Genomic DNA, 22192 nt, shown 5'->3' with positions numbered 1-22192 from the left:
GGTGTCAAATGCTGCACTTAAGTCCAACAACATAATTACAGTGGAATTTCCTTCATCAGAGGATATCAGAATGTCATTTACAACCCGTGTTAGTGCCATTTCTGTACTATGACCAGTGCGAAAGCCAGACTGGAATTTCTCAAATAAATTGTAATGCGTAAGGTGTGACTGAAGCTGACTGGCGACTACTTTTCTAGTATTTTAGAGAGAAATGGTAAATTTGAAATAGGCCTATAGTTATTTAGTATGTGTGGGTCTAGGTCTGACTTTTTAAGTAAAGGTTTAATGACTGACACTTTTAGTGCATCAGGTACGGTGCCATGCAGTAATGAACTATTGATAATGGTTTGAATAGGCGCTGCAAGAACATCCATTGCACTTTTACTAGTTTTGTTGGCACTGGATCTAGGGAACAAGTAGTGGGCTTCATTTTAGTAATTAAAGTTAAGACTTCCTGCTCAGTTACAGGATTAAAATTATTAAAGTGCTGAATGCAATGTGCGGCAGGGTCTGCTAAGCTAGTATTTGGTTTGTACTGTGATGCTGAGATCTGGGATCTTATATTTTTAATTTTCTCATTGAAGAAGTTCATAAAGTCTGTACTGCTAATATCTGTTGGTATTTTGCACTGTTGATCTGAATTCCCATTTGTTAATTTAGCCACTGCTCTAAAAAGTACCCTAGGATTTTTATTATTGCTATCTATTAATGTAGAATAGTATTCTGAGCGAGCTTTAAAGAGGGCTTTTTATATTTATTAACACTCTCTGTCCATGCAATTTGAAAGACATGTAGCTTTGTTGTTCTCCATCTGCGCTCCAGTTTTCGACACTCTAATTTAAGAGCTCGAGTATTTTCATTAAACCAGGGAGAGTTTCTATGTGCTTTGATCACTTTTGTTTTAGGGGAGCCACTGTGTCCAGAGCATCTCTCAAGGTCACATTATAATGTGATATTAGCTGATCTAAATTGTTTTCCACGTTTACATTTGATGTTAACTGATCTAAATGGTTTTCCACAATTACACTCGACTTACTCAAGGTATCTATAAATTTTGAAGCAGAATTACAATCTAGATGTCGCACTGTCTTTGTTTTAATCTGCGAGTGCGCTGGCATGGGCAGAACTAAATCAAACGTAATTAAGAAGTGATCGGAAATAACTACATTTAATGGAGTAATATTTAAATTTTGAATTTCAACTTTGTAAGTTATAATTAAATCTAATGTGTGGTTATGATTATGAGTTGGACCTTTGACAATCTGACAAAATCCTACTGAATTTAACAAATAAGTAAAACATTTGCTAAAAGTGTCAGTTTCCACATCAATGTGTACATTAAAATCCCCATCAGAACTACGTGATCATAATTTATAGCCAAATCAGACAGAAGGTTGCTAAATTCAGTCATGAACAATGAATATGGCCCTGGTGGTCTGTAGACTAGCACTATAATTGTGTTGGAATCTGTTTTAATATTTAAAATGAATGCCTCAAAGGATGTAAAGTTGCCTAAATTTTTAGGAGTGATTTGCATTTTGTTACAATGAATTATTCCAAGGCCTCCACCTCGACCAGAATCTCTAGACTTATGAAGGAACGAGAATCCATCTGGTGACAACAACAACAACTTTTATTTATATAGCACATTTTCATACAAACAGTAGCTCAAAGTGCTTTACATATTAAAGAATAGAAAAATGAAAGACACAATTATAAAACAAAATAAATCAACATTAACATCGAATAAGAGTAAGGTTCAATGGCCAGGGGACAGAAAAACTCCAGACGGCTGGAGAAAAATAAAATCTGTAGGGATTCCAGACCATGAGACCGCCCAGTCCCCTCTGGGCATTCTACCTAACATAAATGAAACAGTCCTCTTTGGATTTAGGGTTCTCACGGAAGGGCTTGATGATGATGATGGTCACGTAGACTTCTTCCTTTTAATCCGTCCATCATTGTTGGAGCATCATGAAGCTTTGAGTAGGTGGAGGTGGCGCAGGCCACCACCACAAAGAAACCGGAAAAAGAAACAGAAAGAGAGTAGGGGTCAGTACGATTTTAGAGCCACCATGAATAGTTATTATGATGAATTGAACATACAGAGTATCAGGATTAAGTTAAATTACGATTAAAATGAAGTTATAAAAGGCCATGTTAAAGTAATGTGTTTTCAGCAGTGTTTTAAAGTGCTCTACTGTATCAGCCTGGCGAATTCCTATTGGCAGGCTATTCCAGATTTTAGGTGCATAACAGCAGAAGGCCGCCTCACCACTTCTTTTAAGTTTTGTTCTTGGAATTCTAAGGAGACACTCATTTGAGGATCTGAGGTTACGATTTGGAATATAAGGTGTCAGACATTCCGATATATAAGATGGGGCGAGATTATTTAAGGCTTTATAAACCATAAGCAGAATTTTAAAGTCAATTCTGAATGACACAGGTAACCAGTGTAGTGACATCAAAACTGGAGTGATGTGTTCTGATTTTCTTTTCCTAGTTAGGATTCTAGCAGCTGCATTCTGCACTAGTTGCAAACGATTTATATCTTTTTGGGTAGTCCTGAGAGGAGTGCATTACAGTAATCTAGTCGACTGAAAACAAACGCGTGAACTAATTTCTCAGCATCTTTCAGTGATATAAGAGGTCTAACTTTACTTATGTTTCTTAAGTGAAAAATGCTGTCCTAATGATCTGATTAATATGTGATTTAAAATTCAGATTACAGTCAACAATCACCCCTAAGCTTTTTACCTCCGTCTTGACTTTTAATCCTAATGTATCCAGTTTATTTCTAATAGCCTCATTGTATCCATTATTGCTGATCACTAAAATTTCAGTTTTCTCTTTATTTAACTTGAGAAAATTACTATTCATCCATTCTGAGATACTAGTCAGACATTGTGTTAGTGAATCAATAGAATCGGGTCATCAGGTGCTATTGATAAGTACAGCTGTGTGTCATCAGCATAGCTGTGGTAGCTCACGTTGTGCCCTGAGATAATCTGACCTAACGGAAGCATGTAGATTGAGAATAACAGCGGACCCAGGATAGAGCCTTGTGGAACACCATATTGGATATCATGTGTCTTGAGTTGTAATTCCCACAACTAACAAAATATTTTCTCCCTGTCAGGTAGGATTCAAACCAATTTAAGACACTGCCAGAGAGGCCCACCCATTGACTAAGGCGATTTCTAAGAATGTTGTGATCAATGGTGTCAAATGCAGCACTCAGATCTAAGAGGATGAGAACAGATAAATGGCCTCTGTCTGCATTTACCCGCAAGTCATTTACTACTTTAACGAGTGCAGTTTCTGTGCTGTGATTTGTTCTAAAACCTGACTGAAATTTATCAAGAATAGCATGTTTATTTAGGTGGTCATTTAACTGCATAATGACTGCCTTCTCAGAACTTTACTTAAGAAGGCAGGTTAGAGATGGGTCTAAAATTTTCAAGAGCGAGGGTCAAGATTATGTTTCTTAAGTAGGGGTTTAACTACAGCAGTCTTAAGACAGTCTGGGAAGACCCCAGTATCTAGTGACGAATTTACTATGTCAGAACATTATCAATTAGCACGCCTGATACTTCTTTGAAAAACCTTGTTGGTATCGGGTCAAGGACGGGTGGAGGGTTTTAATTGAGATATTATTTTTGTAAATCAGGTAAATCTATCCTAGTGAAAGAGTTTAATTTGTTTATAACAGGATGTTGGGGTTTAGGGGATCCTTAGTGTTGGGGAGATATACTATGTTATTTCTAATATCATTAATTTTTGATTGAAAATACAGCGACAGCCTCACAGGTTTCACTGGAAGCACTTAGGAGGCATTCCTTTGAGCTACCTGGGTTTAGTAGGCGATCAATTGTTGAAAATAAGACTCTGGGATTACTAGCATTGTTATTTATAATCTTGAGAAATAGCAGCGTCTCTCAAGACGGACAGTGTTATTGTATTCTGTTATTTTGACTTTTAATATTTCGTGGTGGATAGTAAGTTTAGTCTTCCTCCATTGACGCTCAGCTCTACGGCATGTTCTCTTTAAATCAGACACTCTTTGGGTCTTCCATGGTATAACAATGCTAGAAGATTTTTTCACTGTCTTTTCAGGTGCAACTATGTCAACAGCAGCTCTCACTTTAGAATTAAATCTTTCCACCTTACTATTTACATTGTCCTCGCTATTATAGCTGGCACTATAAACGGACTGATTGCTTAAAATGTTTGTAAGTTTTAAAGCTGCTGCGAATCAAAGAAGCGTTTTTAACAATATGCTTCTCATGAGTGTTTTTATCATTATTTCTATATTAAAAGTAGAAGAAAATGGTCTGATAGACCAATATCAATGATCTGTTTTATATCAACTTTCAGTCCTTTAGTAATCACTAAGTCTAATGTATGACCTGCTTTATGTGTAGGCTGATTTATGAGTTGTCTCAAATCAAAAGAATCCAGGAGGTTCATAAATTCTTTTACTTTTAGATCACACTGATTATCTATATGAAAATTAAAGTCGCCAACTATTAGGAGTGTGTCATAGTTAGTAATTAAAATTGACATTAAGTCAGAGAATTCCTCAAAAAGCGCGTTATATTTAGGAGGTCTATACACGGATAGTACTAGAACTTGAGAATCTCCATGAATAACAACGGCAGATACTCAAAGGACTTGAACTTACCAAAACTGACATCTTTACATTTTAATCGCTCGAGTAAATGTTAGCCAATCCGCCCCTTTTCCCTGGCGGTTTGCATGAGTAAAACTGTAATCCGGAGGCAGATTCGATTAAAACTGCGCGCATCTGAATTCAGCCATGTTTCATTTAGTGCAATAAGATCTATTTTTATCACTAGTAAGATCGTTGATAAAAAACGTTTTGTTAGTTAAAGCTCTAACATTTAATAGTGCCATATTTAATGTTTCGAGGTGCAGAGATGAGTACTATGTGCGTTATTGTTATTTGGAATAGGAACTAAATTATTATTATTAGCGCGCTCTGTGTATATTTTTGTTTAATCTGTGATCTGTTTTATAGTTTTAATACATTGTTCCTCTAAAATAGTGATTTTAATTAGATTATTGGAGTTTATGCCGTATTTCCTAGGTTTTCTACGTGCATTGAGATTGCTTATTACAGTATTAATGGTGTGCACTTTAACGGAAGACTCTATTAAACATTCATCATGTCCTGGCACAGCAGTATTATTTCGGAAGGGGTTAAGAGCAGAGATAGATAGTCAAGAAAACGAATTACCTTCGATATGTTTTCGGAGAGGACCCGGCCCGAAACTGTTCGGATGCAGGCCATCACGCTTGAAGAGACGCGCCTTTCCAAAAGAGATTCCAATTGTTGATGAAACCGACATCCTTCTTCTTGCAGAAACCCTGTAGCCAGTTGTTCAACCCTAGCAGACGACTGTAGTACTCGTTGGATCGTCTGGCGAGAGGTAGTGGACCCGAAACGAAGATCTTTGCCGATGGGGTCCTCTCCTTCGTGTCTTTAATCAAAGCTGCGAAGTCAGCCTTCAGGATTTCTGATTGTCGGTGCCTTATATCGTTTACGCCGGCATGCAAGACGATTGATCCAACTGCCCTCTCCTTGTGTTTCTGGTAGACTGCTGGCGCATGTTTCATTACATCTCGGACACGAGCACCGGGAAAACAAGAAACAAACGATTTTGCATTAGGGCATGCGACATTAAGGTTTCTAACGATGGAATCACCTACCACTAATACATCACCAGGTGCTGAAGGCGAAATGGGGACGCGGAGAGGGTCAAACCGGTTCTGAGATAAAATGCTCGCCTGTGCCGATGGAGGTGCTCTGGGCTTGAACCCCGCCTGCATAGCTGAAATCCACCGAGGTCAGCAGCGCGCTCCTAGCTGACGCGGGGTGAGGTCGGCACAGCTGGGTTGATGTTTCGCGGTTCCAGATGGCAAGGACGGTTTATCCAACAGCCGGGCCTTCAGATTTCTCAGGTATTTCCGTCTGGACAGGAGTTTCTGAATCTTTTCATCAAGTGCTTGGAGTTCCTCAATTACGATTTCAACGCGAGTTACCCCACTGTCGGACATTTTCTACTTCGTGCCCTAGGAGAAATGAGAGGGAGAGAGAGGTTAGGAAGCGCCTCTGCTAGGGGACAGTGTCACATTGACTAAGCCAGGTTTCAGTGAGAAGACACAGATCAGATTTTGTACTTAATATGATATCATTTACCAAAACAGCTTTAGTGCCAAGAGAGCGAATGTTCAATAAACAGCATTTAAAACTGCATGGTTCTTTCTGAACTGCTGATATATTTTTTGTTTTAATTTAAATTAAGTTACTATTACAGATGCCCCTGGTGGAGTGTCTGGTTTTATCTCTAATTATACATCTTATTTTTTGGTTATCAATTAATTTAAGGTTTGTATCATGACTACATTTACTAGTATGCCCTACAACAGGTATTATGGGGGAACAGCTTCAGGAAAATAACAGGTGGCATAAACAACAGCCTGTGATTTAAGATCACATGACTGCGGCCTGGATGGTGCTCTAATCAGTCAACCAGGCAGTTTTACTGCCATATTTTGGGATAATACATAAGATCCCCTCCAGTTAGGATAAAGACCATCTCTTCTGAAAAATCCAGGCCTTTCCCAAAAATCATCCCAATTGTTCACAAATGCTATGCTTTTATTTGCACACCAGGTTTCTAGCCAGCAGTGAAAGGAATGCAATGTGCTATAAATCAAATCCCCTCTATATAATCTTGGTAAGGAACCAGATACAATTAAATTCCGACATTTTGTTTTAGCTTTTGTGCATAGAGATGAAGTTCTCCTTTAATACCTCGGATTGCTGTAAATAAATATCATTAGTGCTGACATGCAGCAATAAGGTAGAAACTTCATCGCCGGCAACACAGTTCAATTGAGTCTCTATATCAGAAATCTTTGCACCTGGGAAGTATTTAACATTAACTGCTCGTTTAACATAGTTTGGAATTCTAACATTCTGCACTATGGAATTGCCAATAATGAGAACTTTATTATTCTCAGTTTCCACAGGAGCTGCAGAGTGCTGAGAACCTGTTCTGGGTCTGAATTGGTGACCTGGGTGCTGGGGGACTAAATTTTGTATTCTTAGACCCCCGTCTTACTGTTACCCACTCGCCCTGTGGCTGAATTGGTGCTGCTGATTTCGCCGTACACTGACTACAGTGGGACCTGGAGAGACTGAAGCCAAATCAGAAGTAGCCACATTGTCTAAACAAACCGAGTCGATCCAATTTTCGGTTTGCCTAATCGCTATCAGATTCCTAACGCGGTTCTCCAATTCGCTGTATTTTCCCGACCAACTCTAAATTAACTAAACAGGTGAAGCTATCTGCACTGTCAGCCGGAAAACCTGAGCTGTACATACTGCAGGACACACAACATATAAACGTGCCCTCGATGGGCAGAGAGCAGATAGAACTTACATTAAGTGTTGAAGTCATCTTTGCCATTTTATAGGTGCTTTCAGCGCTTTCTGTGTTCAGCTGAATCACTAGCCGCTTTAAGTTTCCACCACCCGCTGACCGATCGACTTTAATTTCTCACTGCCGGTTATTTCTACTGGTCAGCTGCCGGCTTTACCTCTCTCAATAAGAGAGAGAAGAGGACAACATGGTTTAGGTCAGCATTAAAGAGATCATCATGTGACAGCCAGTCTGCTGACCGAGTGATTAAAGGTATAGACATCAGCCACACATCAGGACACAGATTTAATCAACAAAGAATACAAAAATTGTGATCACAAGATGGCTACCAGGGTGTGCCAAGTCAAAGAAGAAAACATCAGACAGGGAGAATTAATCTCAATTCTTTATTTATTAAGTTATGTTACAGTGGCACAGACACACAAGCAGTACACTCAAGTGACTCTCTCAGCTCCTTGAGGTTGTTCATCTTGCCCTTACTCCCCCCGACACCATCCTTTTTCACCATCACCCCTCACTCCTTCTTTACTTTCTCCACTTCCTTTTGCCCCCCGTCAAGCTCAAAGAAGATGTCAGATTTAGAGCTCACAGTCTCCACCTGCTGCTTAGGCCTGTAATACAGGCGGTCAACTTGGACGTTAATCTGCTTGTTTATACAGACTGACGTAAGGTGACATGCAGGATAGTCAGGGGTCCTGAGGTAATTGTGAATTAGGGTTAGATAAAAGTGTTCACAGGTATCACATGTGATTGGTACTTTAAATGATAATAGTGATGGTGAAGTTAGTCAGCTGACTCAACTCCTTAAGTTTGGGTGACTTAGACAAACCTGAGAGCATGAAGGAGGAGGTGCAGTTTAATGTCTGATGTGACAGCAAGTGCCTCAGTAAAACATCAAACTCCATCAGTGTGCCTGATACCTCAGACACCAGCAATATCATCCACTTGCAGAGCCACAGCACCATACGTCACCGCAGTTTCAGACCCGCAGTTGTAGACCCGCAGTTGTAGACCCGGAAGTGACGTTTCAGGACTGACTTCAACATTACTTCGGAAGGTTTCGCAGGTCTCGGCAAGTAAGTCTTCCAAGTCAGAACTGACGCACCGCAGTTTGAGAACGGAGAATCGGAAGATAACTTTTGAAGGTTTCGGCAGGTCTCTTTAACATGTCGACAAAATTAAAATCGTTAAGATCTGTGTTATTTGAAAATAGTTTTTCGTTTACATTCAGGAAACGAAATATACAGTATAATTACAATGTTTGCACCACGTTAGATTTTAGTAAAACGTTAATAATAAAAGTGATTACATTTTTTAAAGAATAAACATTTTAGCCAATCTAATATTTTTAAACATGTATGTGAAGAAAAACGGCAATACGTTATACACTGAATTATGCTATATATTAATTGCCTTACATTGAACTTCTCTAGTTTTTATCACTTATTATTATAAGCCACCAAAAAAATATTATTAATAACCCTAATGTATTTATATAGCACCCTTCCTATGCCCAAAATTCAGAAAGAACAACAAGACCTATATAACATTGGCTACAAATATCTCCACTAAATAAAGATAAATACAGGATATACAAAACATTCAAATAGAATAAAAAACAATAATCCAGACTAATAAACAACATATAATACTACAACAAATTTTTGAACAAATAACATAATTTGTGATAAGGCAAACCCCGAGTACTTGGACAGATAGAGGGGGTAAACTGAAAGGGCAGAATGTCAGGTCTGTTTAATGTCTTCCTAAACGAATGAGTTAAAAACAAATGAATGGAGTCAGCTGATGTCATTAATTTTGGGAGGTCATTCTACAGTCAGGGCGCTATATACAGCTGAAGGCCCTGCTGTCACCCACAGAGTGCAGGTTAGTGGGGGGCACAGAATGAGAGGACCTCAGTGGGCAGGTCAAGAACAGAATTTGATATTCAATCCTGTAAGACACAGGGACCAGTGAAGGTGCAGCAGGATAATAATAGTAATTCATTACATTTATATAGCGCTTTTCTCAGTATGGCTGGGATGTGCTTGCTGTCGGTGGTCCATGTCAGGACTCTTGCAGTTGAGTTTTGAATCAGCTGGAGCTGTGATATACAGTAAGATTAGAAGTGGCACCTGCCAGTAGTGACTTACAATAATCAATGCTGGATGTGATAACAGCAGGACAAGATTTTCACCATTAGAAAAGGACGGGAATGAGCAAACATAAGAAATGTGACACAGGTGGTAGTTTCTTAATGTGGCTTACATGGCTGAAATAAGAAAAGGAGGAATCAAAGTGACACCGAGATTCTTTGCAGTAAAAGAAGGTCTGATGAGACCATCACCCAGAATGGCTGAAGAGGAGCTTGTTTTCTTAAGTTCTTAAGTTGCACTTTAGTGCCGCTTTGCAGGAGATAAGTTATGTTGCAATTTAATTTTAAAGAGTTTTGCTCTGTTCAGGTTTTAATTTTAATTTAATTTCACTGAAGCAAATTGTGAGCTGAGAAGGCTGTGATGAAGTGTCACTTTTAACATTGAAACAGATCTAAACATCATCTGCATAAAAATGATAAGCCAGTCCAAAGCTACAAATAACTTGCTCAAGGGGAAGCACAGAGGATGTCATTTCATTAACAAGGGGAAGTCAGATGGAGGAACTCCTGTGAGAAATTAAGGCATGAGGCTTACCCTGGACATGACATAGGCTGCATGGCCACAATGCCATATGCAATAACTTTTAATTTTCCACAAACTGGGACAGGAGCTCCTCAAGATGAAGGTAACAATGCTTAGCTCAATAAGGAAAATAAGCCAGAGCTCCCATCTCAACTGCTGGCCACACAGAATAGGCCAATGAAGACCTTCACGTTTGTCTAAACAAATGACACATCCTTGGTGCACAATGTGATCTGCACAGGGATAGAAGATACCATGGCCAGAAATGATAATGGACGCTAATTCTACAAAAAGAGGAGTGGAGAATTTAGACAAAACATTACGCTGGATGCTGGCCACAGACAATTTTTTCAACGTATTGAACATCTCATAAAAAATACTTTTGTCATCTGGGCAACCTTGAACCGAGGCTGGAACAGGGAGAAGACAGAGCCATTTTGAGGAGCAGGGTAAACCATTGGTGACACCTCACATGCTACTGGGATGACATGTGCCAAAGACCCCAGCATGTACAGCCATTGTGTCGATTCAACAGTCCAATCCACAGAGGAACCAATGATGGTACCTGTAGTGTGTATGCATAGTGAGTGTGTTTGTGTTTCTCACTGTGTGAACTGTACAGTTATTACAGTATTGTGTAGAAAATGAAAATATTAAATTCTGCTTGATAAACACATAGAATGTGATCTGAGAGTAAACAGGTTATTTACATTGCTTGTTAAACTAAAGTGACCTTCTGATTTAAAAAAAAAAAAAGTCCCAATAGTACATACGTGAGAAAAATGTAATCATAAATTGAGATTCAACACAATTCTTTCATGCTTCTCAAAGAGAAATTAAAATATGAGGTTTGTAAACTACTGTATTTGTGAAGGACTGAAGTGTGAGGCTATCTAAAACTACCATTGAGTGTACTTCAGTAATGTGTTAGTGACTTAGAAAACCACAATATTACATTATTGCACATCAGCATCTTCATAATGTCCAAGACCTCAAATCTTCACTGCTGTACCAAAATAATGTTCTGTCCTCCAAGGAAACCCTCAAAAAAACACTACATTATCTCCAAAAGGAGACATTTTTACTAATTTTCGTGTTTGTTCTGTGATGAACTATTTTTAAAAATATTTTAAAGGAGCCTTTAGATAGCACTAAGTGGGCTTTAAAATGAGCAATAGACCCAAAAAAAGACTTGCAGTTAAATTGTTTATTTTCAAAAACTACCCACCATCAAAGGAAAACAGAAAAATCAAAGTATTATAAACTGAAATCAACAGAGTATTAATGCACAATAAAATACAAGTAACAATCAATGTAGCAACAGACAATAATTATACTGATTCATTAAATATGCAGTTTACTCTAAGTTTCATTTTATCCCGACATTCCGAAGTGAAAAGTTCCATATCATCCCTAAACTGAAAAATAAATATAAAGGGTTCTTTGCCAAAATTAAATCTTCAGTTTCAACTTCATCGATGATGTCCTGGAGAGCTCGGCTTTGGTCCTCCTCCTCCATCTCCAGAAAATGGGCTGAGACACGGCACCTCTGAACAACTGTCTATGTTGGCGCAACCATTTTACTGCAGTGTGGAGGTCCCTTTTATTAGTGGCTCCTTTAGATAAAGACCACAAAGAGAATTAAACAAAACATGTATTTCTACATGCCTATTTAAATAATATTAGATATTACATACAGTATATACCTCCTCACTGCTCTGGGTCTCATTCACACTCTCCAGTGCCCCTTTAGTGAACGCCTTTGTCCTGTAAGAAATATTCACACGTGAGAGAGAGAGGAGAGACCTTTCAACAGCAAAATTCTCCAATAGACTGAAGCACCACCACCTCCTGATCACCAGTAAATCACACTGCCATGCAGATGGAAAAAACAAAGTACATTAAAACCAGTAACAGATATTAACAAATAATCAGAGATATAAGTGAAAGCTTACAGCTGTGAAGTCAAATGGCGCATCCAAGACAAGGTGCAGAGCATACTGTGGAGCACACAAAAGAATTATCTTAAATTAATATTTAATCTATTTGCATACAGTACAGTGCACACTCTACTTATTGCAATTTATTTATAGTGATTCTAAAGAATTCCCAACCTAAAAAATAAGTTTCTTTGATTTTCTCACCATCAACATGAATACTCCACAATCCACTGACCCAACCAACTGCTGTGGAAGATTCTGAAATTGAAATGGATTCATATCACCTACTGCAAGTTACAAAAGAATGTCCATTACTTGTAGTCCTCTCAATGACATTCCTATAAACTAACCTTGTTTTAATTAGTATCCATGTGCCTGAAGATATTCGTTTTGTCATGTTACTGTAACAAAAACAAACAAACAAGTCTTACACATACAAATGTAAATATCCAATATGTGCTGATATTTAGGTAGAGTAAGAAAATCTTGATGTAAGCAGAATATAAGCACAACTTCTTAAAGTAGGCATGTGTTATCAATATTAGTGTGACGGCATTTTGCATATACGGGTTGGAAAATGGATGGATGGATGGATAACTTAAATATTTATAATATACACTTGAATTAATTAAAAAAAAATTGCAACGCTTAGAAACTTAAAAAGTAAAATAATATCAACCTCATTGTTTTAAATATTATATGTACACACAAATTGGTGATCAAAATTAGAGAACATTTCTGAACACTTTTTTTTTTTTAAATATTGTTAATCTTCATTATTCAAAATTTGAATGATTAGTAAACTGTGGGTGTTATCATTGTTGTACTACTTACAAAATAATCAAGGCACTTGATTTTGATCACTGCGTTACCGACAAAATAGACAACAGTATCCATTGTAGCAGAAAATAAGATTAGAACTAAAATTTTTGGAGGGTTACAGTTTTTAATAATGGGTGTCATTGTAAAGCTGAAAATATTCTAGAAATCACAGACTTGGAACGACAGCTTCTCTTGCAATGGCTGAAATGGTTAGACAATTTGCCTTCATTTGGACAACCTGCTGTCACAGGGTTTCAGTCACTTTTGATTGGCTTGCCATCTTGCAAAGTAATTAGCAGTGCTGCCAAATATATAGGGCTTGTCAGATAATTAAGGAAATTAGCACCAGGTGTTAGAGTAACAACAGTATCTATGATGTATCTGAAAGTATTCTCTAATTGTGATCATAGTTTTTCAAATTTCTCATTTAAGTTTTTTTTATATTATGCTTCGAATATGTTTAAATGATGAAATACACCTAAAATCTGCCCTTCTATTCCAGTTAGGATAGCTTCCATTAGGTACAAGCAGTGACTCTGAAATTTAGGGAAGTGTAAGCTGTTCTCCGATTTTGATTGAGATTATATATATGATAGACAAAGAGATAGACAGACAGATAAACAGACAGACAGATAGATAATGTATTGTGTGTGTTTCTATCTTCTAAACCCACTTTATCCTGAACAGGGTTCTGGGTGATCTAGAGACAATCTTATAAAGCATGGCCTAAAAGGCAGGAACAAACTGAACAGAGCATCAATCTATTGCAGGGTGAATTTGCACACGCACGCACGCACGCACACACAAAACTATGTATACTATATACTGTATATGTGCATAGTATTGTGCTAAAGTCAAAGAATTTTTTAAACAAAATATGAACAGTTTCTGCAAGTATATTGCGAATTCCCATATTATATATACTGTATATGCATAAATACTATTCAAAATGCACACATACATGTATATATACACAATATGCATGTTAATAGACACACACAAAAACATTAAGAACTGCTATTAACATCATGCAAAACAAAAAAAGAACGAAAATTTGAAATCCATGCAAACTCTGAACCTTGAACAGCGAACCTTGAACAGGTTCCAAACTATTAAACTTAAGCAACCTGAAAAGTGTCAAGTATCGACCATCTCCCAATCCATAAGGATTGGCTGAATCAAGAAAGAACATTTGCCTGTCTTTAGGCTTCATGACCTGTGAAACACATTTTGAATATTTTTGAATGTAGAAATAATCACTTCAGAGGGGAATAAACAGTAATCTCCACAAATTTAATCACACAATACATGAAGAAGTTAATACATACACACAGCATCCAATGACCAGGCTTCCTAGCAGGAAAAAGCAGATAATTCTTGAGCGCAATATTATTCTGGAAGTCATTTAAAACATGAAATTAATGATCTTGACAAGTTATTTGCTCATGCTTTATTGTTAATTGATGCAGAATGTTTTTGTTAACTTACTGGAAATGATAAAAAAGGATCTTGATTAAGTGGTGGTAGCCACGTAACCACAACATATGCATCAACTGCCAGTACATCTTTCCCCTACAAAATTCCACACAATTCAGAGTTAACAAAAGCAATATGGTGTGTTTGTGTGTAACTGTTTGTTAACTACAACCCACCTGTACATCAGCCACCAATGCGATTGCTTGCAGGCAGCTATTTGCAATCTAGAATAGTTGTAAAAGTAACATACTGGTGTTACACATACATATAAAAACATTTCCATAACCTTTGTTTATAGTTTAGACTTACTGTTGCCTCTAGCTCTTCATTGTGACCCAAAGTCCAGAAGTCCTTTCGCTGGAGAGTAATGTTCCCAACTTCAGCCACTTTCTCTTCTGGGTCATTCTTGCCTAAAATCCAATCGAGCTTAAAGACAACAGAAGTATATAATTAAACAAAAAAAATTAAGTATAACTGCATTAAACAGTTAAACAACAAAGTACTGAATTAATAATCTATGTAGTAGAACATACCATTTTTATTTGTTCATTGCTTGGCTGACAATCCCAGCAAGTTCTACTGGCAGACAGGTCTTGAATCCGATACACAATCGGGTATTCTGTTGTGACAGACAATTGGAAAATTCATTTTAATTTAAAATACCTTTTTTAAAGTTACATTACATTTTGTAGAAACACTTACCTTTAGTTGAGGCAGTCTTAACATTTATCAGAACAGGGTTCTCCTCTGATTTGGTTTCAATAATCAAAAAGCAAACAAACATAAAAAAGATATTAGAGTGTGAATCAGAAGACATAAACTTACGTCTTGCAATAATCAGCAAAGACTCACCTCTTGCAACTGTTGCAATGTTAGCAAGGGAAGAGGTCCTGTCCATATCAGGATTTGTTTCCTCTGGATGCACATCTGGATTTCCTGTTTCAATACATATATCACAACGTGAAAATGAACATGTAAGTAAACTAGACAGTAGGAGCACTCAAATCCCGTCTTTTAAACAAATAAAAATAAATTAAAATTTCACAGTAGTTTTACATGTTGAAAAAATGATGTCAAAAACAATATTACCCAACATGGCCAGTCCATGAACATTCTTTACCATTTCAGACCCAAAAGTCTTCTTTAGCCTGTTTAAAATGTTGTTGTTCCTGTTTTGATTGTAGTGATGAATTATGTTCCTCATTTGAAAGAGATGGGTTGATGGCATTGTCATATTCAAGAAGTAGTTGTTTTTCCTCATCTTAGCAAACAGTTGTTCAGCAACCTGACTATTCACCCTCCCAGCTAGCTGCGGTACCAAGGTGAGTTTCCTCAGGATATCCCTACGGTCTTTGGTATTGCTCTCATGAAATCTATCATACGGTGCATAATGATCAGAAGAACCCATTGTGGGATGACCATCTGGATCTGCCATTATCTTTTTAGTGTTCAGCCAAGGTAGGGACACTTTCAGCTTTCCGCATGCGGCCAGTGCTAGGCTGCTTTCAGTAGGTTCAGCTAAACGTCCTTCAAATGGAGAGAAGGGCAGCTTTTCTGGTGCCCTGAGATTAGTATGTGTGGCAAGACCCCTGGCAAAGTCATAAATTACCACATTCGGCATGTGTTTCCATAACAGCAGCAAATCAGCAAAGTCACAAGGGCTTACAAATTACATTTAAGGCTGTAACCAATCCCACATGGACACATGATTACTGCCCATCCACCTAACAGAAAGAAGTCATTTAGATTGTTACATTTTCGAAATAATACTCAATAATAAAATATTCTACAGTATACATTAATTTAGCTAAAGTTATTTCAGAGTTAATTTATTCTGTTCAATGCAAGAAATAAATAAAAGACTACACTAGGTGTAATACTTACCTGAGACTACCCAAATTTTTTGAAATATTTTATCATACATTTGCCTAGACTTCATTTCATTCGATAGTCTAAGTAGCAGGTCACTACGTGATCCACTGGAATCCAATCCACACTCTTTACACAATTTTCTTATCACTTCAACCTATCAAAGACAGTTTATTAGTGTGTAACCTGGGAGATTAAAAAATTGTTTTTTTTCAGTACTCAAAAAAAACCTTCTGCTTGAAAAGTTCATCTATAAGCCTGTCTTCTGAAACCGAAATTTCAGCAGCCTCTGACAAAGACTTTGCAGAATGAATCTTTTCAAATTCAGTATTCACCTCAACATTCGAGCACCAAGTCCTAAAGCCTATCCAAGGAGCCCAAAAGTGAAAACTTGGAGGTACTGCAAAGGGATTACATCTTCCACCTAAATCAAAAGTATTACAGATAATCAACAGGTAGGAGAGCAAACAGGTGCCATGTGCAGTCTAGTATTTGTAATGAAATGGCCAAGACAACATACTTACTGACAACAAATCCACGTAAATCATCTCCTTGGACAATGCATCCCAAAAGTTTCCAAATCAACCTCTCCTCTGAAATTCTCTGGTGTTTTTTTTATATCATTTACTAAAAATAAAGGATTTATGTTTTATTTGGACAAGTCAATAATGGCTTAGGTGTGGTAAAGTGATTGTGCTGTGAATTAACATTGAAACAGTAATACCCGATATCTTGAAAACACCTTTTTTGTGCAAATCCATTACCACCACTGGGGGATGATGACCACAAGTGACACACGAGTACTTATACTCATGATCCTTAAGGGCCTCAAAATGTAAATAGGCATGCAGCACTGTGTCCGATGGTGGAAACTGCACACCTGCTGTGAGCTGTAAATATTCAACAGCTCTGCTCACTGCAGTATGGACCTAAAACAGGAAACTGAAAAATGACCCTCGCCTATAATTGATTTACACACTTCATACTGTATGTATCTTTCATTACATGTTGCAACAATATCATGAATTAAGGGTTACACATGGCAAAACATGTCACTTATGTTTTAAGTGAAAATCAGCTAAATAATCAAAGCAACAATCAAAAAACTGGTACAAGGTTTTGGTTACTTAATAAGATTCAGAACTACAAAAAGACAAGGTTACCTGGAGAAGGTTTCTCAAGGTCAGGCATAATGCCAAGTCAAGAATAATGTAATCGTTGAAATTGTGGAGGTGGTCTTTCCACTCTTGGTAGCGGTAGAACATTCCACACTGTGGGCACTGCTTGCAGTAAGTGGAAATATCTAAAAGATAAAAAAATAATAAATAGCATAGACACAATTTTGCAAAATGATAAAAGGATTAGGACTTGATACTTGCCTTCAATAATGCACCAGTTGGTCAGTATTTTTGCCTTTCGTGTAATCAGCATAGGGTCACTAAGTGGGACAATGATAGGAATCTCTGGCACATTATTTCTTCCGGAAAAAGGTTCTTTGATAGTGCCTGCTGTTGGTACACACAAATCCTTTGGCAGGGCAGCAGGTATCTTCTTGTTCCTCAAAATATAAGTCACTATACTCTCAAGCCCTCTACACCTTTTGGAGGATAAACAGAATGGTCATCTTTCACATTCCTTTCTTCAAAAAGAAGAGAGTTGCTCATTTGCTTGCAGTGCTTCCTCTGCACTAAAGACGGTCCTGAAAAGTTTACGGTGGGTCTCAAACAAGTGCCATTTGGCAATATATTTGTGAATGCAAGATCGCCTTAATCTGGCACATGGACAGTGCCAGGTGTTTAACTTTGCATCATAAACAACAATGACACGTCCCCAAGCGGCTGTAATACGACATAGATGGTTCATAGACTGAAATGCATTTTTTTGTTTGTGGTATTCCAATTGTCGTGATAACGGACAGTGGAGCCCTGTTGGTGTTCGCAAGCTGCTGTCGAGCAAGGCAGGTCTTCTTTCTTTTCTTCACTAAACCACTTTGCGCTCACCATCTCCACAGTACCTTCTCAGACAGCAAAACGGTCTTGGCCAAGGAAGCACAGTAACTAACTGACCTGATGTGTTTGCAGTGATAGATACAAGACCACTCCTTTGTGCTACTTCCATATTGATCTGGCATTCATTGGATTCGCATAAGACAGTGTGAACTTCCCCCCATGTTTTACACTGTACATGAAGTGGTATGCTATGCCCTTTAAATGTCTTCATAACAGCAAAATGCCATTTTTCCCATCAATGCATTGACTGGTAAGATGGCATTTAGCATTGACGTCTTGTGTTTTTTGCTCTGTGTGTTTGCGGTCAATATGGTTTTTCAAGTTCCATTTATTAATTTGAACATTGCATATTGGGCACCTCATTCTGACCACTGCACGTAAAACGAACCTTTCCTGTGTAAACTATGGTTGTGGGTGGAACGGTCACTGTGGCACAGGCAGTTGGTGGAGTCTCCAAGGCTGGTGGAACAGTAACTGAGGCAGTGGCACTTGGAGTTTCCAGGGCTGGTGGTACAATCATTGTGCTACTAGCACTTGGTGGAGTTTCAGGGCTGGTGGTACAACAGTGCCACTGGCACTTGGTGGAGTTTTCAGGGTTGGTGGAACAGTCATTGCTACACTGGTAATTGTTCGGTTTCCAGGGTTGAAGATGGTGCTTTGGGTGGTCGAAAAAGCATTCTGTTTACATTTACAAACAAGCAAGTGATTTTCAAGTCACTTCTCCTAAATATTGTAGTCTGGTAGTAGGGCAGTGATAATGCTGTGATGGTCTGCAGTCTAAACCACATCTGTGGATGGCAAAACCTAAAATGTGTAACAGTATAAATTGTTATAATGTAGAATACCGAGTTAAAAGTATACAGTATGTACCAGTACTGGACATACATTAAAAAATCAACTCTCAAATGAATTTACCTTCATGGAGGGAACTACCTTCTTGAAATGACTCTTCAAATGCTTTTTTAATTTTTCCAGTTTGGAGGGCTTAAAAACATTACCACTACAAAAAGGACAATGGACCAAGGCGCAACATCTGTGGCATTGAGTCAGCAGTGCTACTGACTCTCCCAATTGAATAGTTATGTGTTTCTATAAAAATGACAAAAAAGCAGGATAGCTTTAGCAAGTTTAAATTCTGTATCTACAGTAATCACTCAAAATACTAAATAACTGTTTTAATCAAGCAATCAAATTTGAATTATTTTGTGCATTTTACAATTAGTATTGTCACAAAGCAGCTTTAACTATTTCCAGGCCATAAACCTGGAGACAAAAATCTTGGTGTCAGTACCAGATTATAATTGAACAAAATAAAAAATGGTCTGTTTTGTTTTACACAAATTAAAAAATAACATAGCAAGTTTAAAAGAAAAGACAAAGGACAAATAGGAATGCAGATTCATTGTAAATTTTACTTATTGGACTGACTAAGCAAATATATTTTTATCCTAGATTTGAAGGCTGACAGACTGTCAGAATCTCAAACCACTTTGGCAGGGTTGTTCCTAAAACAGTGTGCTTCACAAACTACTGTTTTATTTCCAGCTACAGCTTTTTTTTTATTCTAGAGACAACAAGATATTCCACTTCCTGTAAGAGTGATTGTAAGGAATTAAAAGGTAACTCAAATATTGAGATCCTTAATCATGCAAAAGTGATACATGTGATCACCAGTACCTAATAATTCAATACAAAATACAAAATTTGCAGAAAGAAAATGTAAAGAAAAGCAAAACAGAGGTGATATATACTGTTCATATTTCCTGGCTCTTGTAAGCTCTTCTTCAGCAGCTGTATTTTGAACTAAATTAAGTCTGTTATCAGCCACAAAGCCTTACGGTGATCCATGTAGAAGTAATAAAAGCACGGATAAGTTATTCAGCATCATGGAATGCTAACATAATCTAAGTTTTGCAATATTTCTTAAGTAAAATGAAGACTACTCTAGATACATGTTTAGTATGTGTATCAAATGAAAGATCAACATTTTCACTGTAGATATACCCAAGTTTAGAATTAGTGCATTGTGAGTGATAGGGGTGCCATCAACAGACATGTTACATTCAGACTGACATTTTTAGCAGCTTTCGAACCAATGACTAGCACTTCTGTTTTTTAGAATTCAACAAATGAAAATTTCAAGGAATCTACTTTCTAACTGGTAAACCTCTATTTTAGAACACTGAGATGGTTCATGTAGAAGATCAGATGAATATCATGGTCTATAGTATCAAATGTGGCACTTACTGTAGATGTAATACTATGGGCCTAAAAATGCAACCTTCGTCAGTGGAGTGCAAATCATTGAATACTTTGACTAAAGCAGTACCTGGGTGAAAATGTTACAAGAGATTACTTTTATTTGCAAAAATATAGAGAACTGTCACCTACACCTTTCTAAATTTCAGAAATACAAGAAAGATTAGAAAATTGGTCTATAATTTGATAGATCGCAGTTAAAAAGATTTCTTTTACATTAAGAAGAGGTTATTAGCCAGTATAAATAATACGTACACATCCAAGATTTAAAACTAATTTATAATACTTAAATGTGGCTTACCAAAGAGAAAGAAAAAGATCTTTCTACAAATGTAGTAAGAAAATGAAGGGAAGATTTAGCCTTGTTAACTAATGCACCAAATTCTGAACATTCAATTTGGGCAAAGGATTTTAATTTCTCAGCTTTTCTTAAAAGTAACATCATTTGACACTACTTCACTGGCTAAATAAGAAACATAATTTATTATAAAGTGGTGTAGAATTTGAAGCTTATACCTAGATTACTTTCTCATTTGAAGACTTAATGTTCAATTTCACCAACCGAATAGGAATATGTTTGTTTCATTTTCATTAAAAAGTCGCACCCACCCCAAAAAGAAAAGAATTAAAGTTAAATAAACACTACGTTAACATTCGTTAGGAAATGAATGGATGGATGAATACAATTTATAAAATATATTACAAACAACAAAACGAAACTTAAAAGATCTTAATTTAGGTTAAATATCGCCTTAAAGTATTGGGAATTTTCCGCTCATCAAGAACATAGACTGAACTTGAGCAAAATGCATTTTTATCGTATTTTGCTGACAATGCAACATTAAGTGTCGATTTCTCCAGTTTTACGAGGCAAACCAACCGTAACCAGTGTTGCAGTCATTAACAATTAGCTCGCCAGCCAAAGATTACATACATGTAAACGAAGTTAACTTTTCAAACTGTTCTGAAAAACGTTTTGCAAAATGTACAGGTTTATAATTATATTAAGAATAACAGTAGTAATAATACACAATAATAATAATAATAATAATAATAATAATAATAACAACAACAACAATAATACCGTGCTGTTTTCTGTCATATTTTGTTTGTGCTCAAAAATGCTGCGCTCGTGCTAAAAACTAAGACTTGTGTTCGATAAATGGGGCGTTGTTTCGTACTTGCCTAGAAATGGTAACGTCACTCCGGTCTAAAACTGCGGTCTACAACTGCGGGTCTGAAACTGCGGTGACGTATGGTGCTGTGGCTCTGCAAGTGGATGCTTCTCGACACCAGTGAGTCATCATCTTCAGATATTCACAGACAATTCATTCAGAGGTGACAAACCCCTTGAGTGACCAATTGAGGGGCAAAAGATATCTGGTGAAGGGACAACAGTCCAGATACCTTTGTCATTCATACACATGTCTGTAAATAGCTCTTTATAATGAGGCCTTTATAAAGCCTTTCATTTGTGCTGCTCCAGCAGGTCCACGTGTTTGTCCTACCTAACAGGCAAAATGCAGAGGACACAACAGTTATTACGTCCCAGCCTTTAATGTATGTACTTTAGCAAGAAAAAGTAAGTGATCCCTTTGAATTTCCATGGCTTTCCCACTAAAAAAATGCCCCTTTATCTTTCTTCCAATTTTTAAAATTTACAAATT

The 22192-nt window shown here is 37.3% G+C and overlaps 2 long non-coding RNA genes and 1 pseudogene across 2 annotated transcripts; all 3 read right to left on the bottom strand.

Annotated features, from left to right (window-relative positions):
- Positions 1-11770: 11770 nt before the first annotated feature.
- On the bottom strand, positions 11771-12711 carry LOC120521074. The gene is made up of 3 exons (XR_005631981.1): positions 12295-12711; positions 12106-12150; positions 11771-11917 (listed from the first exon to the last, which is right to left on the bottom strand). It is a non-coding gene; the product is annotated as an uncharacterized LOC120521074 (long non-coding RNA).
- Positions 12712-14240: 1529 nt separating this feature from the next.
- On the bottom strand, positions 14241-14799 carry LOC120521075. The gene is made up of 3 exons (XR_005631982.1): positions 14698-14799; positions 14401-14612; positions 14241-14306 (listed from the first exon to the last, which is right to left on the bottom strand). It is a non-coding gene; the product is annotated as an uncharacterized LOC120521075 (long non-coding RNA).
- A 104-nt stretch (positions 14800-14903) lies between these two features.
- Positions 14904-18637, bottom strand: LOC120521076 (annotated as a pseudogene).
- Positions 18638-22192: the final 3555 nt, after the last annotated feature.

The sequence above is a fragment of the Polypterus senegalus genome, unplaced genomic scaffold (genome assembly GCF_016835505.1).
Source record: "Polypterus senegalus isolate Bchr_013 unplaced genomic scaffold, ASM1683550v1 scaffold_913, whole genome shotgun sequence".
In the NCBI taxonomy this organism is placed as follows: domain Eukaryota; kingdom Metazoa; phylum Chordata; class Cladistia; order Polypteriformes; family Polypteridae; genus Polypterus; species Polypterus senegalus.
Note: the sequence above shows the minus strand (reverse complement) of the source record. Positions and strands in the feature narration are given on the sequence as shown.